Source organism: Capsicum annuum, chromosome 7, assembly GCF_002878395.1.
Source record: "Capsicum annuum cultivar UCD-10X-F1 chromosome 7, UCD10Xv1.1, whole genome shotgun sequence".
In the NCBI taxonomy this organism is placed as follows: domain Eukaryota; kingdom Viridiplantae; phylum Streptophyta; class Magnoliopsida; order Solanales; family Solanaceae; genus Capsicum; species Capsicum annuum.
The window spans coordinates 101,175,478-101,181,354 of NC_061117.1; the positions used below are offsets into that span (position 1 = coordinate 101,175,478).

The 5,877-nt window shown below is 31.9% G+C and overlaps 1 long non-coding RNA gene across 6 annotated transcripts in view; it reads right to left on the reverse strand.

Moving 5' to 3' along the window:
- Positions 1–1,574: 1,574 nt before the first annotated feature.
- The window catches only part of LOC124885599, an 18,436-nt gene continuing 14,133 nt past the window's right edge, over positions 1,575–5,877 (reverse strand). For 3 of the 6 annotated variants that reach the window (XR_007042844.1, XR_007042845.1, XR_007042843.1), the window contains one exon: positions 3,376–5,360. This is a non-coding gene — a long non-coding RNA (uncharacterized LOC124885599). Of the gene's footprint in view, positions 2,061–3,375; positions 5,385–5,877 lie in introns of those variants that run through there. The other 3 variants (XR_007042842.1, XR_007042846.1, XR_007042847.1) reach the window with 2 other exon arrangements.

Sequence of the window (5,877 nt, forward strand, 5' to 3'; positions counted from 1 at the left end):
AAAAAGGATTGTTTTCATTTCATTTCATTCACTAAACTTTATTACATTAGGGAAAAGTATATTCAAGTAAAATAAAGGTTGCTACATTTAAAGATGGATTCTAGATAGTGGAAAGTTCTTCGATTTTCTTTGCATTCCTCTACTTCATGGATGGTTTGGCATGAATTCCAATTGAATTTTTTCAATTCTAATCAATTTCTTTAAATCAAATTGGAAATTGTGATACTTCTCAATTGTATGTCCTTTGCTTCCATTATGATATTGACAGATGTCATCACCTTTCCTCCATTTGGCAGACCCTTTCCTTTCCTTCGCTCGGCTGGATGGAGGATCTTCACTTGGACCAACTTGGAGTAAATATCCTCATAGCTATCCTTAAAATCTATGAAGTACAAAAAACTAATTGTGGGATCACTAGTAATGGACACTCCTAGTTCAATCCTATCACACTCCAACATAGTGTGAGGTCAATACAAGTGAGAAATTTTACCTTTGTTGATCAAATCACATATTTTAGCTTTCAACACACTACATTTATCTATGATATGTCCTTTTTGGAACAAATCTTATGCACAGATCTTATGTTTATCTTCTGGGCCATATTGAGGCCCTTGAGTTTTAATTGGGCATAAAGTTCTCATAGCTTGCTATATTTGGTAAATATCTAAGACTTTCACAATTTTTTATTCTCTCATGTAGTTCCCTGTACTTTCTTTGAGTGTGATCGATTCGTCTCCTTACCTGAACCTTGAAGGTAAAAATTTGTTATCCGCATCTTCAACCCATTCTTTTATTTCACTCATGAGTTCTTCGAGTGTCATGGGTGTTTCCTCTTTCATGAGGTTTTTATCTTCTAGTTCTTTCTTTTTATTTTCTCCAATCATCTTTCCAATCATTCCAGCAACTATTTCAAATTCCATGGTCAATTGTTTGATCCCTCTATCAGGGTCTCTTTTTGGTATTTCCTTCCTTTTTCTCAACATACGGTCGAACATAGCAATCTTTGCTTTTGTTAGGGCGGTTTGTTCCTCCAATTTCTTATTCTTTGCCTTGAAAACATACTCTTCTTGTTTAATAAATAGGTTGACATTGGTATTCTTTCTTTTGGCCACAACAGTCTTCTTAGCCACTTCCTTGTTTTCCACCTTTAGTGTATTGTCTATTTGGTCTAACTCCACCAATTGCCTCTTGACTTGAGCAATTCTCCGATTGCTTTTTTGGTCCTTCCTACAATGGCTTCTTTTAATTCCATAGTCAACATTCCTGAAATGGTAGGAATAACTTTTAGGAAATTTTAAGAATAATTGCGGACTTTTCTGAGATACTTGGAAAACTTGGAGTATGTTTGGTCGCACTTTTATATGTAGGTGTTGATTTTTACTTAGAGGTGCACTATGAAAAATGAGATTGGATCAATTCACCTCTAATTCAAAGAAACATAACGCGTATAAGCACATAAAACAGTTATATCACACGAGCATATAAATAAACACGCATCCTAATTGGGGACCCTTATAAGACAAGGGTTGGTCTATCGCGTTTGAAGGAAGATTATGCCTTGAAACATCTATCCATTATCCCCGAAAATTATTTTCATAAATATCCAAAAGGACATAGATACCTACAAAGTAGCAAGTGAGAGATACAATTGTTGAAAAATAGGAAAATAAAATGCGAGAAAACAATCCCACGGAGGGATAAAAAATAAAAACACTCATAAATGCCTACAAAGTAGTAAATGAGGGATACAATTTTTAGAAAAAAGGAAAATAACATGAGAGAAAAACAGTCCCGTGCAAGGGATAAAATAGAAAACACTAGCATCTAGATAATCTTTCGTCGGTCTTCACTTTCTTTTCTTTGTCCACCTCGTGTCACATGCGAAATATGTTTGTGATCAAGTAACTTTACATACAATTACGACTTTCATATCTATTAGAGAACGAATATCCTATATGCTTCTTGAGGATTTTCTTGACTTATGCACTTCGATATTTCTACATAATCCTTGGAGCGTTCATCTGTTCTTGAATCTTCTTAGGGGATTGATCGATCCACACCTACACAAAGCAAAAAAGGTGATATTTTCTCTGGCCCTAAATGATAATGGATTTATATTAACTGGCATAAACTTCATTCAACACATAAGTATCATTCGCCTGTAATTGAACTCGTGGTCAATATATGCAGGGTAGGTTTTCTAATGGGCCCAATACCCCCTCAACTATTGGGTAGTCCTAGGCTCAAGCCTAAAAGATGGTTTTGGTTTCACTTTATTGTAAGCGTGTAGAGTGGGCCTCGATTAGGATCCCAAGTGCACAACTTGAATTTAGAAATACGAACAGCCATCGGACACCTAACATGTCAATAAATCATCGTATTCTCAATACTTGATTTGAAATTGACCAATAGAGACTGGGACATCTGTGAAACCCCAAATAATTTATATATCAAATGAGGGAGAATATATCATGAATGCAAATAATAGATATAATCACAAGGAAATATCAACCACCACATTAAATCAAGTAAAGTCAAATAATCAATCAAAACAGTCTAAAATTTGGTTTCTCAACGAAGTCGCCATATCTATTTTATACATTTTACACTTCGAAGGGTTTGAAAAACATCGATTTTTGACCTTTTAAACTATTTCAAAACTTTAAAGAAAATTTTGAAATTATTTACGAAATTACAGAGTCGCCACTTAATTTTGAGAAAATATTAAGAAAAACTAAAAATATTTTAAAGACTTGAAAACGGAAACAAATTTTTAAAATTAAAGAAAATAGGTAAGAATTCAGGTAACTCTTTGAAAAGGTTTTTAAGGCATTCAAGCACATCTGTTAAAACGGTTCACCAAAAGATAATTTTGACCGATTTTACTAATTTTGAAAAATGTGACTAATTTTGTAAAATCTAGAAACTTATTTCCAAAATATGACATTCATTTTATTCTAGTGAAAAATTATTTATTTAAATTAAGGAAAAAACCGCTCTTGAAAGAAAAAGTTAACTAACTCCAATTCTTGTATCCATATAAAGAAAAAAATAGATTATTTTCAACAAAAGAGAAAGTGATTTTAAATATCATTATTGGTAATAGAAAACTTTATTTTTAAGGTAAAACACCAATTCAAACAATTTATGAAATTTGACTAGTGGAAGTATTTTGAATTTTTGCAAAACATTAATTTTTCAAGTTGAGAAAAATTCTTTTAACGTAAACAAACCAACTTTACACATTAAACGAAATGAAATGCCATTTTTTGATTTTCTAAGGATTCAGTCATAAAGAAAGTTCTTTTAGTGATCTTAGATAATAAACTATGTGATAAATTACAAGAAAAGGAAAATGCAGAGATAAAACAAAAATGACAATTCAAAGGGACTTTATTTAGATATAACCAAATTTAAGAGTTTAATACAAGAACATAAACCAAGTATGAATTACAAAAATAAATAAATAAAAAGTGAAAGTTGAGAAAAAGCGAGTTTTGAACCCGTTTGAACCTGTACGGCTTCAATCCTTAAGACTAGTTTTTGACTAGTCTTCAACCAAGCTACAAACTTCTTTGACTAGTTTTTCTATCCATTTGAGGCCTTGAAACAAGATTCGGTGTTGTTTTTGGGCCTCTTTGACCCACTAGAATGTGCAGAGAAAGGCAGGAGTCCATTTGGACTCGTACAGGTATCACATGTATCAGGAAACGAAACTAGGATTAGTGTATGCCCGTGGACAAATTTATATCAAGGAAAACTTCACTTTTAACATACTACTAAATGACTTATTCATGCTTATTTTAGGGGAGTGCAAATTGTGAAAATTAGAAGCCATTGTTCATGGTGACTTTTAAAGAGAGAAACCTATCACGACATAATTAAACAAGCCACATAAAATACTATTCAATTCAAAGGAATGGCACTGATGTCATGACAAATGAAAATCTAACAAAAAGAACATGTGGCCTTGGCTTATCTATTATTTGAGATGATAAGGAAGTACGAGAAAAGAGTTAAAGAATCATGCAGTGATTGGACTAGACACTATGTCATGTTGAATTTCAACAAAGCAAAATAATGTAATCCGAAACAGTATGACATCAAAAACCCAAGAGAAAAAAAGTTATCCTATAATTTTCTGATTTAGTTGAAGTGAACCATATTTCAATTTGGGAATAAAAACATGTCAAAAAAAAAACAAGATGAGAAGGAATTTTCACTACCCGATTAAGGCTACACCATAAGATCTGGTCGATTAAATAACTTGACTCATCTACAATCATATTCCAACAACATATTCGAACATGCAAATAGGATAATATAGGTGAATAACTGGTTCTCGACTAAGTCAATAATAAGACACTTTGAAAAGTAAAACATGAAGATGGTCTGGGAAATATTCATGTTATTAGTACAAAGGATGTGTGTATATAAAACAAGTGTTACTTTATACGAGTAAGACTAACGTTCTGTCCAAATTTATAACTATCATGTTGACACAATTTGGGAAGATGTGAAGACTAACATAATTGATGAAGGAACAAAGTAACAACCAGATTTACCAACATAATGTGAGAAGGCATTTGATAACGGATAGTTAGATATGAAGACAGAAAATTATGAAGTTCTTCGTCGTCTCTTAACCCAAACTTGAGACAAAGAGATACAGCCTTATCCCTTCCTTGACCATTTCAAGTAAGTCATGAGGGAATGCTTGGCTTGAAATGTACTCAAATCACGACATCAACTAATCAATGAACACTTTGAATTGTCAAAAACACATAAAACTCCAAGAAAGTCATAACGATACTTCTATCATCTAACTTTTACTACTATTTGTACACCAAAACATACCAAACGTCAAAATATCAACCACAAATTGGAAAACTTCAGCAGATTTTATCTCCAGTTAGTTTCAATATGACAACAATTTTAAATTCAGCCCCAAATCTCTACCTTAAACAGATTTTCACAATAAACTCCAAAACAACCATCGAATTTCATTAGATTGCTCAACACATGGGGTCAGAAAAAGGTTAAGCAATTATAAAACATTAAAGAGAATTCATATAAAATTAGGCAAGTCTAAATTTAACACGAGACAAAAATATCACTGTTACAAAGTGCAAAGTCTAGGAATTGAAGATTAGGTGAGTAGTTTACCTTTTTAGGAGTAGCAAAATGAGACTTCGAGCTTCGTTGGAATTTTGCAACCACCGCCGAAATAAACTTGGATTCTTAGTCTAGAAATTCGAGCTCTAATGACTCTTATCAAATTTCTTGGCACCGGAATACTTCTTCGAATAGTAAAATCCCATGCTTTTTTGGGGTTTCCTCTATCCGAACTCTCCAATACCCTTTGTTCAATGGATAGAAGAAACCTTAGAAAATTTAGAAAAAAGTACATGTGATAGTTTATATAATTTAAAAAACTCACTACGAGAAAAACAACACAAGATAATAAATAACATTGAAAATTTAGAATTAGATATACATTACAGTATAGTTTATATAATTTAAAAAACTCACTACGAGAAAAACAACACAAGATAATAAATAACATTGAAAATTTAGAATTAGATATACATTACAGTACAGTTAAGATAAATTATTATACAGAAATTTGTAACTCTGCAATTAACACAGGATAAAATAATAAACCAAACAAATTAATGAATATATCTTACGAAAAGAATAAATCATTAAAAAATATTGAAACAAAATTTAAGAAATATCCACGCACAAAGAAAAATAGATTCATTATATATATACTAAATCTATTTCATAAATTAGTTATCCGAAATCTATTTCATAAATTAGTTATCCGCCTATATCCGCACCCCCTACAAATGGTAGGGGGGAGTACTTAAATAT